The sequence below is a fragment of the Triticum aestivum genome, chromosome 4A (genome assembly GCF_018294505.1).
Source record: "Triticum aestivum cultivar Chinese Spring chromosome 4A, IWGSC CS RefSeq v2.1, whole genome shotgun sequence".
Lineage (NCBI taxonomy): Eukaryota > Viridiplantae > Streptophyta > Magnoliopsida > Poales > Poaceae > Triticum > Triticum aestivum.
The window spans coordinates 82,437,779-82,451,345 of NC_057803.1; positions in this window are offsets into that span (position 1 = coordinate 82,437,779).

A 13,567-nucleotide genomic window follows, 5' to 3' on the forward strand; every position below is an offset into this window, starting at 1 on the left:
CTTGATGTATCGCGAGCTTTGCTATTATAGTTGGATCTTATGATGTTTTCTCCCCCCTCTACTCTCTTGTAATGGATTGAGTTTTCCCTTTGAAGTTATCTTTTCGGATTGAGTCTTTAATGACTTGAGAACACTTGATGTATGTCTTGCCGTGCGTATCTGTGGTGACAATGGGATATCACGTGATTCATTTGATGTATGTTTTGGTGATCAACTTGCGGATTCCGACCATGAACCTATGCATAGGGGCTGGCACATGTTTTCTTCTTGATTCTCCGGTAGAAACTTTGGGTCACTCTTTGAGGTTCTATGTGTTGGTTGAATAGATGAATCTGAGATTGTGTGATGCATATCGTATAATCATACCCACGGATCCTTGAGGTGACATTAGAGTATCTAGGTGACATTAGGGTTTTGGTTGATTTGTGTCTTAAGGTGTTATTCTAGTATGAACTCTAGGGCTGTTTGTGACACTTATAGGAATAGCCCAACGGATTGATTGGAAAGAATAACTTTAAGGTGGTTTCGTACCCTACCATAATCTCTTCGTTTGTTCTCCGCTATTAGTGACTTTGGAGTGACTCTTTGTTGCATGTTGAGGGATAGTTATGTGATCCAGTTATGTTATTATTGTTGAGAGAACTTGCACTAGTGAAAGTATGAACCCTAGGCCTTGTTTTAAAGCATTGCAATACCGTTTATGCTCACTTTTATCATTAGTTACCTTGCTGTTTTTATATTTTCAGATTACAAAAACCTTTATCTACCATCCATATACCACTTGTATCACCATCTCTTCGCCGAACTAGTGCAACTATACAATTTACCATTGTATTGGGTGTGTTGGAGACACAAGAGACTCTTTGTTATTTGGTTGTAGGGTTGCTTGAGAGAGACCATCTTCATCCTACGCCTCCTACGGATTGATAAACCTTAGGCCATCCACTTGAGGGAAATTTGCTACTGTCCTACAAACCTCTGCACTTGGAGGCCCAGCAACGTCTATAAGAAGAAGGTTGTGTAGTGGACATCAAGCTCTTTTCTGGCGCCGTTGCCGGGGAGATGAGTGCTTGAAGGTATATCTTTAGATGTTGCAATCGAGTCTTTTAGTTTCTTGTTTTATCACTAGTTCAATTTATAAAAGAAAATTACAAAAAAAATGGAATTAAGTTTGCCTCATATGCTTCATCTTTTTAATATCTTTCGTGAGTATGATGGAAAGGAAAATTTTGCCAAAGTGTTAGAAGAAGAATGCATTAAAATGTTTGGCACTAAATCTTTGAATGATGAGCAAGATTGCAATGTTGTTAGTATGAACTCCTTGAATATCCATAGTACTAATGATGATTGCACTAGTTATGATGAAAATGTCTCCTATAAACATGTCAATTTTTGTGGAGTGCATTGGGTTTGTAAGTACACACCAAATAGGGAAGATAGATATTGCAAGAGACATAAGTACTTAGAAACTAAATTGTTGCAAGAAAGGCTAGATGATTGTGCTGAAAATTTAAATTTTCTTGGCCGTACTTGTGGACTTTGCAATGAACACGGTCATTTAGCTATCTGGTGCAAATTGTTTCATGATCTAATCGTGTCCAAAAGTTGTGATGACATGATTTCCCTTGCACATAATAATGAACTCAGATTGCTTATGGGTTACGAAGAAATGAAACGTATAACTAAGCATCTTCCAGAATTTGCCCATTATAAACTTCTTGGTTTTGATCTAGAGGAAATTTATATGTATTGTGCGGTGAATTGTATTGAAAATCCTTATATTGCCAACTACATAAAGAAAAGAAAACAAATAGAAGATGAAGAGAATACTAATGAAAGGGAAGAGACTTCCCAATATCCTCCTATTATTTCTTATGATGAATCAGGTAACGAGGAGGAGCCTCCTATTCAACCAATCTCATTAATAAGGAGCTCCAAAAATAGGATTGAACCCACACATGATGTGGTGAAGAAGAAGAAAAGAAAAAGGAAGAGAGGCAAAAATTTATTTCCCCCAAATAATGCTGCTCCTATTACTATTGTGCCTCATGAAAATATAATTGTGGAAGATAATGATACTTCTTATGATCTTGAAAATCTTTTTGGCACTTGCTTGAAAGAATATGATAATTGCTATACTATTGGTGCTATCCATACTATTAATGATGAGAGTGATTATGCTTATGATATGAAAAGGCCCAAGCTTGGGGATGCTATGTTTGATGAAGATGATGTTTTTGAGAATATATTTGCTGCAATTAATGTTTGTCCCAAGCTTGGGGATGCTATGTTTAATGAAGATGATATTTTTAGTCTCCCAAGTTTTGATATGCAAATTTATAATGATGATAGCATGCCTGCTACTTATGATGATTATTGTGATGATACTTATGCTATAAAAAGTAGTGATTATATTTATAAAACTTGTCATGATTATGATTACCCCTTTTCTGAACATTACTCTTTTAATGTGGAAACAATTTATAGTATTCGAGTCTCTTATGATACTCCCACTATTCCGAATGAGAAGAATTTTGCTTATGTGGAGAGTAATAAAAATTCTATGCTTATGCATCATGAAAATAATGCTTTAGGTGCTGGTTATATTTTTGAATTCATTCATGATGCTACTGAAAATTATTATGAGGGAGGAATATATGCTTGTAGGGATTGCAATAATATCAAGTTTCCTCTCTATGTGCTTAAAGTTTTGAAGTTATGCTTGTTTTACCTTCCTATGCTAGTTGATTATTGTTCCCACAAGTTGTTTGCTCACAAAATCCCTATGCATAGGAAGTGTGTTAGGATTAAATGTGCTAGTCATATTCTTCATGATGCTCTCTTTATGTTTCAATTATTATCTTTTAAGTAAGCATCATTGAAATCATCATGCCTAGCTAGGGGCGTTAAACGATAGCGCTTGTTGGGAGGCAACCCAATTTTATTTTTGAACCTTGCTTTTCGTCATGTTTAGTAATAAATAATTAATCTAGCCTCTGTTTAGATGTAGTTTTATACTTTTAATTAGTGTTTGTTCCAAGTAGAACCTTTGGGAAGACTTGGGGAAAGTCTTTGCGATCATGCTGTAAAAAACAGAAACTTTAGCACTCACGAGAATTGCTGCCACTTTTATTTGGAGAGTGCTATTTAGTTAACTCTTTTTTAATATGATTAATAGATAAATTCCTAACGTCCAGCAATTTATTTTAGGATTTTTGGGGTTCCAGAAGTTTGCGTTAGTTACAGATTACTACAGACTGTTCTGTTTTTGACAGATACCAATTTTCGTGTGTTGTTTGCTTATTTTAATGAATCTATGAGTAGTATCAGAGGGTATGAACCATAGATGAGTTGGAATACAGTAGATATTACACCAATATAAATAAAGAATTATTTCATTACAGTACCTTGAAGTGGTGTTTTCTTTTCTTTCGCTAACGGAGCTCACGAGTTTTCTACTTTAAGTTTTGTGTTGTGAAGTTTTCAAGTTTTGGGTAAAGATTTGATGGATTATGGAACAAGGAGTGGCAAGAGCCTAATCTTGGGGATTCCCAAGACACCCCAAGGCAATATTCAAGGACAACCAAGAGCCTAAGCTTGGGGATGCCCCGGAAGGCATCCCCTCTTTCGTCTTCGTTCATCGGTAACTTTACTTGGAGCTATATTTTTAGTTACCTCATGATATGTGTTTTGCTTGGAGAGTCATTTTATTTTATTTAGTTTTGCTTGCTGTTTGAATAAAATACCAAGATCTGAAATTATTGAATGTTAGAGAGTCTTCACATAGTTGCATGATTATTCGACTACTCACTGAGCTTCAGTTATATATTTTGGAGTAATTTGTCATTTGCTCTAGTACTTCACTTATATCCTTTTAGAGCACGGTGGTGGTTTTATTTTATAGAAATAGATGATCTCTCATGCTTCACTTATATTATTTTGAGAGTCCTTTAGAACAGCATGGTAGTTTGCTTTGGTTATGAAACTAGTCCTAATATGATGGCATCCAATATGGATATAATAAAAACTTTCATATAAGTGCATTGAATACTAAGAGAAGTTTGATACTTGATGATTGTTTTGAGATATGGAGATAGTGATATCAAAGTTGTGCTAGTTGGGTAGTTGTGAATTTGAGGAATACTTGTGTTGAAGTTTGCAAGTCCCGTAACATGCACGCGTATGGTAACCGTTATGTAACAAATTTGAAACATGAGGTGTTATTTGATTGTCTTCCTTATGAGTGGCGGCGGGGATGAGCGATGGTATTTTCCTACCAATCTATCCCCCTAGGAGCATGCGCGTAATACTTGGTTTTTGATGAATTATAGATTTTTGCAATAAGTATGTGAGTTCTTTATGACTAATGTTGAGTCCATGGATTATACGCACTCTTACCCTTCCATCATTGCTAGCCTCTTCGGTACCGTGCATTGCCCTTTCTCACATTGAGAGTTGGTGCAAACTTCGCCAGTGCATCCAAACCCCGTGATATGATATGCTCTTTCACACATAAACCTCCTTATATCTTCCTCAAAACAGCCACCATACCTACCTATTATGGCATTTCCATAGACATTCTGAGATGTATTGCCATGCAACTTTCCACCATTCCGTTTATCATGACACGTTCATCATTGTCATATTGCTTAGCATGATCATGTAGTTGACATAGTATTTGTGGCAAAGCCACCATTCATAATTATTTCATACATGTCACTCTTGGTTCATTGCATATCCTGGTACACCGCCGGAGGCATTCATATAGAGTCATACTTTGATCTAGTATCGAGTTGTAATAATTGAGTTGGAAATAAATAGAAGTGTGATGATCATCATTTTCTAGAGCATTGTCCCAAGTGAGGAATAAAAAAAGAGAGAGAAAGGCCATAAAAAAGATAAGGCCCAAAAAATATGAGATAAAAAGAGAGAAGGGACAATGCTACTATCCTTTGCCACACTTGTGCTTCAAAGTAGCACCATAATCCTCATGATAGAGAGTCTCTTGTTTTGTCACTTTCATATACTAGTGGGAATTTTTCATTATAGAACTTGGCTTGTATATTCCAACAATGGGCCTCCTCAAGTGCCCTAGGTCTTCGTGAGCAAGCAAGTTGGATGCACACCCACTCAGTTTCTTTTGTTGAGCTTTCATACATTTATAGCTCTAGTGCATCCGTTGCATGGCAATCCCTACTCCTTGCATTAGCATCAATTGATGGGCATCTCCCTAGCCCATTGATTAGCCGCGTCGATGTGAGACTTTCTCCTTTTTGTCTTCTCCACATAACCCCCTCATTATATTCTATTCCACCCATAGTGCTATATCCATGGCTCACGCTCATGTATTGCGTGAAAGTTGAAAAAAGTTTGAGTTTACTAAAGTATGAAACAATTGCTTGGCTTGTCATCGGGGTTGTGCCTGATGAGAGCATTCTTGTGTGACGAAAATGGAGCATGACCAAACTATATGATTTTGTAGGGATGAATTTTCTTTGGCCATGTTATTTTGAGAAGACATGATTGCTTAGTTAGTATGCTTGAAGTATTATTATTTTTATGTCAATATAAAACTTTTGTCTTGAATCTTATGGATCTGAATATTCTTGCTACAATAAATAGAAATACATGATGATATGCTTGGTAGCATTCCACATCAAAAATTCTCTTTTTATCATTTACCTACTCGAGGACGAGCAGGAATTAAGCTTGGGGATGCTGATACGTCTCCAACGTATCTATAATTTTTTATTGTTCCATGCTATTATATTATCAACCTTGGATGTTTTATATGCATTTATATGCTATTTTATATGATTCTTGGGACTAACCTATTAACCTAGAGCCCAGTGCCAGTTTCTGTTTTTTCCTTGTTTTAGAGTTTCGAAGAAAAGGAATATCAAACAGAGTCCAAACGGAATGAAACCTTCGGAAAAGTTATTTTTGTAAAGAAAGCAATACATGAGACTTGGAGTGCGCATTAGGGGATCAACGAGGAAGCCATGAGGCAGGGGGGCGCGCCCACCCCCTGGGTGTGCCCTCCACCCTCGTGGGCCCCTCATGGCTCCCCTGATGTATTTCTTCCGCATATATATATATCCATATACCCTAAAACTATCGGGAAGGACAATAGATCAGGAGTTCCGCCGCCAGAAGCCTCCGTAGCCACCGAAAACCAATCTAGACCCGTTCCGGCACCCTGCCGAAGGGGGCAGTCCCTCTCCGGTGGCCATCTTCATCATCCCGGTGCTCTCCATGACGAGGAGGGAGTAGTTCTCCCTCGGGGCTGAGGGTATGTACCGGTAGCTATGTGTTTGATCTCTCTCTCTCTCTCTCTCGTGTTCTTGAGGTGGTATGATCTTGATGTATCGCGAGCTTTGCTATTATAGTTGGATCTTATGATGTTTTCTCCCCCTCTACTCTCTTGTAATGGATTGAGTTTTCCCTTTGAAGTTATCTTATCGGATTGAGTCTTTAATGACTTGAGAACACTTGATGTATGTCTTGCCGTGCGTATCTGTGGTGACAATGGGATATCACGTGATTCATTTGATGTATGTTTTGGTGATCAACTTGCGGATTCCGACCATGAACCTATGCATAGGGGCTGGCACATGTTTTCGTCTTGATTCTCCGGTAGAAACTTTGGGTCACTCTTTGAGGTTCTATGTGTTGGTTGAATAGATGAATCTGAGATTGTGTGATGCATATCGTATAATCATACCCACGGATACTTGAGGTGACATTGGAGTATCTAGGTGACATTAGGGTTTTGGTTGATTTGTGTCTTAAGGTGTTATTCTAGTACGAACTCTAGGGCTGTTTGTGACACTTATAGAATAGCCCAACGGATTGATTGGAAAGAATAACTTTAAGGTGGTTTCGTACCCTACCATAATCTCTTCGTTTGTTCTCCGCTATTAGTGACTTTGGAGTGACTCTTTGTTGCATGTTGAGGGATAGTTATGTGATCCAGTTATGTTATTATTGTTGAGAGAACTTGCACTAGTGAAAGTATGAACCCTAGGCCTTGTTTTAAAGCATTGCAATACCGTTTACGCTCACTTTTATCATTAGTTACCTTGCTGTTTTTATATTTTCAGATTACAAAAACCTTTATCTACCATCCATATACCACTTGTATCACCATCTCTTCGCCAAACTAGTGCACCTATACAATTTACGATTGTATTGGGTGTGTTGGGGACACAAGAGACTCTTTGTTATTTGGTTGCAGGGTTGCTTGAGAGAGACCATATTCATCCTACGCCTCCTACGGATTGATAAATCTTAGGTCATCCACTTGAGGGAAATTTGCTACTGTCCTACAAACCTCTACACTTGGAGGCCTAACAACGTCTACAAGAAGGAGGTTGTGTAGTAGACATCAGGAGGCGAAGACTGCTTTTGTCAGGATAAGCTGTACTAGCTGTCCCCTTTCAAATTGGCCGTTGTTGGCTCCCTTCCCGCTCAATATTTGGGGAGAGGACCAGGGCCTCTATAAATAGGACTAGCCACCTTAGTAGGGAGAAGGAGGAAGAAGGCAAGCAAGCAAGGGAAGCAAGCCTGAGCTGACCGATTCCTCACACACACAAGGTCGCCAAGCACAAGAACACCTCAAACTCAGGAGGCTGTTCTTCCCTTTGTACTGTTCATCATCAGCCCAAGAGGCAATCCACCACCATCACCACATTGGAGTAGGGTATTACACCACAACGGTGGTCCGAACCAGTATAAATCTTGTGTCCCTTGTGTTGTTAGTTCGTCGAGTTAGTTTGTAAGATCTTAGCTGAACTAGGACGCGGATCGGTAGGGGGAGATCTTTGCGTGCACCCTAGAGTTCGAACCTTAACGGTTTTGCCGGAACCCGTGATCCGACATTTGGCACGCCAGGTAGGGGTGCGCCAGAGTCTTTCTTCTGTCGATTCGCGCTCCACCATCTCCACGCCTGCTCCCCCATGGTGGGCGCCCCTCCAGCTGGATCTACCGGTGCCCACAGTAGCGCTCGGAGGCTCCGAGCCCTTGCCCCCGCTTTGCGGCAGGTGTAGTGGCCACCCAAGTTCAAGCCGGAGATGCCGTCGCACTACGACGGTGCGGCGGACCCGTCGGCTTTCCTGCTGGTGTACGAGGAGGCCGTTCTGGAAGCCGGGGCGACGGCAAGATCATGGCCAACTGGTTCCCAATGGCCCTTGTGACGCGCCGCGCGCCTGGCTCCTCCATTTGCTGGAGTCTTCTGTCGCCATCTGGGAGGAGCTGCGCAACCTCTTCATCACTCGCTTCAGGGAACCGGTGGCCCCCATCATCACAGCTCTTCTCGGCGGTTCGCAAGCACCACCCTCAGATCGGCATGTCAAGCCGTACCTTCGCCAGATCGGCGCCGCTTCCAAGCGCCCGGGGGCTCCTCCTGGCTGGGCCGCGCCTAAGGCCAACCTCACCTTCAACTCAGAGGATCATCCCGCCTCCACCGTCGGCTCGGGTGCGCTCCCGATGCTATGCGCGCCCACCATCTGCCACGCATTCATCACCAAGACGCTCGTCAATGGCAGTGCCGGACTCAATGTGCTCTCTGTCGAAGCCTTCAGCCTCCTTCACGTATTGTTCGAATGGCTCCGCCCCAGCAAGCCCTTCTCGGGGGTTGGCGGAGGCTCCGCCCGCTCCCTGGGGCAGATCCGCCTTCCCGTGACCTTCGACACGCGGGACAACTACTGCACCGAGCTCATCAACTTCAACATTGCCCGCATTGGCCTCCCGTACAACGCCATCCTCGGGTACCCAGCTCTGGCCCAGTTCATGGCAGCAACCCATCCTGCTTACAACCTCATGAAGATGTCAGGGAGCGAAGGTGTCCTCACCATCATGGGGGATTCCAAGGAGGCCCCGGCGACGCTCAAGCTTGCCCTCAAGGCCTCCGCGACAGCACGACCCGCCGATGCGGATACCTCCAAGGCCAAGGGAGACGCACCAACCAAGAAGAAGCAGTTCTTGACTCAGGGCAAGGCATAAACCAAGCAAGTGCCGGTCGAGGAGGATGGGTCCTCAGGGGCAACCTTTACCATAGGCGTCAACCTTGAGGCTGGTCAGGAGGAGGCGCTAGTGAAGTTCCTGCGTGCAAACAAGGGAGTGTTCGCCTGGGAGCCCGATCAACTGGTAGGGGTCCCAAGAGAGGTAATAGAGCACCACCTGAAGGTGTGCCCCAACGTACGGCCCGTGAAGCCGAAGGCGAGGCGCCAGTCCACGAAGAAGCAAGCTTTCATCATCCAAGAAACCCGCAAGTTGGAGGCTGCGAGTGTCATTCGCGAGGTTCGGTACCCCGAGTGGCTGGCAAACCCCGTCATCGTCCCCAAGAAAGGTGGGAAGGAGCGGATGTGCGTCGACTTCACCAACCTCAACAAGGTCTGCCCCCAGGATCCGTTCCCGCTTCCATGCATCGACCAAATTGTCGACTCCACCGCCGAGTGCGACTTGCTATGCTTCCTGGATGCGTTCTCAAGATATCACCAGATCAAGATGGCGGTAGAAGATGTGAAGAAGACAGCCTTCCTTACCCCGTGTGGGTATACTGCTACACTTGCATGTTGTTCGGGCTGGCAACACGGGCGCAACCTTCCAGTGGCTCATACACATCGCCTTAGGGCGGCAGCTCGGGAGAAATGCTGAAGCCTACGTCGATGACATCGTGGTGATGTCTCGGGAGGCGGGGACCTTGATCCAAGACCTGGAGGAGACCTTTGAAAGCCTTCGCCAGGTGGACTTGCAGCTCAACCCGGAGAAATGCGTGTTTGGCGTCCCTTCCGGCAAGTTGCTGGGTTTCCTGGTGTCCCACAGGGGGATCGAGGTCAACCCAGAGAAGGTCAAGGCCATTGAAGACATGAGTCCATCACAAACCCTCAAGGAAATGCAGAAGTTGGCTGGTGTAACATCCCAAAATTCTAAATTTTGGAATGTTATAATAAAGAGATAGATTTGATTGATTTTTTGATTGATTGTGTGAAATTGAGTGAAATTCGAAACCTTTTTGAAAGTTAAATGATAGGGAATAAAAGGACTTTCCCAAACTTTCATTTTGCATTCGTGATCTCCGTGAATTCAAATTCTTTTCATCACGAAACCCTGGAGAGAAGATGACATGACTTCTTCCATTTATTTAAATGACAAGGGGTGTTGAAAATATTTGAATTTTATTTGGAAAATATTTCCAATCCTGAAACTTTATGCAACTCAATGATTTTCACAAGAGGAGATAAAATGACTTCTTAAAATTATATGAAATATGAGTTGGGAGTTTCAAAGGATCAAATTCAAAGTCTTTTGGAATTATTTTTCAATTGGAGTTATTTGGATTTTATTCAAATCAGTTTTCTCCAAAAATAAAATACATGGAAAATAGGGTAACATGATTCCCTACAACAGAAAATTGGAGAGAAATAAATTTGATTTCATTTTGGTATTTTTAAAATGATTTTGTTGGATCTTATTAGAGCAGGAGCACTATTGGAATTACTAGAATTTGCGTGTATTTTATTTAATGCTAGAAAAATGTTCATGTCATAGCAAATATTTTTCTGAAAATTTTGATATATAATATGCCTATATATAATTTTTATTTTATTTTGTTATTCGGTTTTCCTTCTGTTTCTATTTTTAAAAAAACTGTACGTGCGGCCCATATTTATTTATCGCCTACATGCGCAGTATAGTAGCTTCTGGCGCCCCATTGTTTTTCTCTCTCTTAAATAGGCCAGGCCCAGCCAGCCTTTTTTTTTATTTTTTTTTCTTAGGCTGAATTTTGTAAAAAAAAAATAAAACTGCAGCCGCAGCGTGCACGCGGCCGGCCCAAGGCCTTTAGGCCCATGCGAGTCGCTCACCTCTTTTCATCTCTGTTTCGTATTTTTACGTCTATGTTTAGTCCCATATTGCCTAGTCTTCGACCTTTAAGCCTCTTTTCCACCAATAAATATAGACCCATAGAGCCTCAAAAAATCATCTGATTCGGATTAAATCAATATTTTGGTTTAGCTAGATTCATTTAAGAAAAATATATTTCTCCTCTCCTACGCGACTACTAGAAATTTTATCTTCTCTCCAAAGTCATCTTTTCTCTGCCTTATAAATATATCTTTCTTTGTTTTTTTCTTATATTTTCATAGTTTATTATTTCAGACTAATACGACAAAATAATTAGATTATCAATTAGTCTACGTATTTATACATTTGACCCTAGCCCGTAGCTATTTTTTCTTCCGTAAAACAGCTTGGCCCTGATTTTTCAAATAGCCATAACTTTTTACTCGTTTATCCAAATCCAACGAAACCAACGCCCACTTCTTCGTTATGATCCCCTCTATCCATTAATCCAACTCAAACATGTTTTTGAGAAGTTTAAAATTTGAATTAGATCAGATTTAGATTCAAACTTCGTTTGATCATAACTTGAGTTTCGTAGCTCCGTTTGAGTTGATTCTTTTTGCAAATCGAAGCTCTTGACCTAAACTTTCTGATAAGGCCAAATTCATATAATTTTGGTACTTTTAGAAATTGTTTTATGTTGCAAGATTTATTTGCTTGGTTTTGGTGTTTTCTGAACCGTCTTCTTCGTTCTTTCCGATCTTTGAGTGATTGCTTATGTGTGGTTACTATTGCTTGCTTACAATAGATTGACCGGAGTGTGACGAGTAGAACTATCAAGAGTTATGAGTGCGAATCATCTTCATCAACATTGCAGGCAAGTTCACACTTTGATCATATCCCTTTCATACCCACTTTTTATGCATTAGTTTCACCCTCAAACATTGCATGAGTAGGATTGATAACATGTGGGTATTGGGAAGTAGTTGTTGAGGTAGGAACCTATTGCCCTGTATTCAAACCTTGGGAGTTACTATTACGTTATGCTTATATTGCCATGCTATGCTCGTAGACGTGGATTGGGTTTGAGAGTATTTCATGATAGATGTGAGATTGTTAATTAATGGTTTACTTAAGGTGGCAACTTTAACACATCTCTGGGTGGATTGAGGCACCTGGGTATTTCAGCGATTGCCTGTCTAGGCACCTGGGTATTCCAGGATTGCCTGTTTTTTATGGACCGCCACCCAGGCTTAAAGGGATGATGAGATTATTCATATTAGAAACTTCCGTGTGCAGCCACAACTATTATGGGCTCTAGCATAGTTGATTAAGTCGTGTGAACTCTTACAGTGGTAGACTAGCAGATGTAGGGGTTGTAGGTGGTACGGTCTACCCATCGTAAGTGTGAACGCTTCTGAAAGACTATGTCTCGGTCATGCGTTTCTCAAACATTATGTAGTGCGAGAAATCCAACGGAGGCGATCGAGTCTTGTGGGGAAAAGTGCGCAAACCTCTGCAGAGTGTATAAACTAATCATGATTAGCCGTGTCCCCGGTTATGGACGTCTTGAGTATCTAGTACTTGGATTATCATGTGAATCTCATCATGTTACTTTAAATAATTTGTTGGGTTTAATGATGTTACTTAATTGGGATTGAGAATGCTGTCAACCATTCTCAATGTTCAACAACCACCATGATAGTTAAATAAAATTTATTCCTTTGTAGTAGGGAAAAATTGGCTTTTCGCAAAAACCTTATAACCATAGAGCTTTTCCACCAGCCAAATATGCATGTAGTGATAGCCTTTATTCATCATTCTCTATGGTGTGAATTTGCCAGTACATTCAATGTACTGACCCTTTGTGGCTGCAACGTCTCATGTTGCAGGATATCTTACGACGAGTAAGTGATACGTTAGGGTTACGATTTCTACACTCAACTTTGCCATTGGTGTTGATGGGAATCCACAACCTTGTTACTTCCGCTATTTGGATTGAGGTAATAGTATTTACGTTACTTTTACATGTGATTTACCTCTGTTATAAATCCTCGAGTACTGTGTGTGTCAGCATACCGATCCAGGGATGACACTTAAGCACAGAGACTTGATCCATTCGGGTCGGGTCGCTACAAGATGGTATCAGAGCACATGTTGACTGTAGGACGTGACCCTAGAAATTGGCAAGCCCATAGCAAAGATTTTCTCTACAACTTTCCCTTTCAAAAAGATCTTTTACATCTCTTCTCTTCTGAGCTTATTCAAAAATTCCCTTTAGTGAGACCATACCCCTTTCCCCTTTTGACCACACGAAGATTCGACTGATGAGACCACTCCAAGAAGTACAAGATATCGGACAACTAAGACCACTTCGGAATGAAGAGTATTTTCCGTGCATCTGAATAATGGAAACTACAACGGTTGAAGACCGAAGACAAGTAGAATTTGAAGGCTCTGAAGAATTCCCAGATTTGTATGACCTAGGAAGGCTACCCTTATGGAACTTGGCAGACTATGGAAGTTGTCAATACCCGAGATCAAGGTGTATCGGAGAAAGACTGAAACAAGGAGCATGAGAACTCGAAGTTTTGTCAAAGAAAACCCTAAGGCAGGAGATATCAACTATGGAATGATAGCTCATGGGAATGACAAGAGCAGAAACACGGTTATCCGTGATGTCATCGCCCGCTGATGCTATTGTCACCGTGCTGAGTTAAGG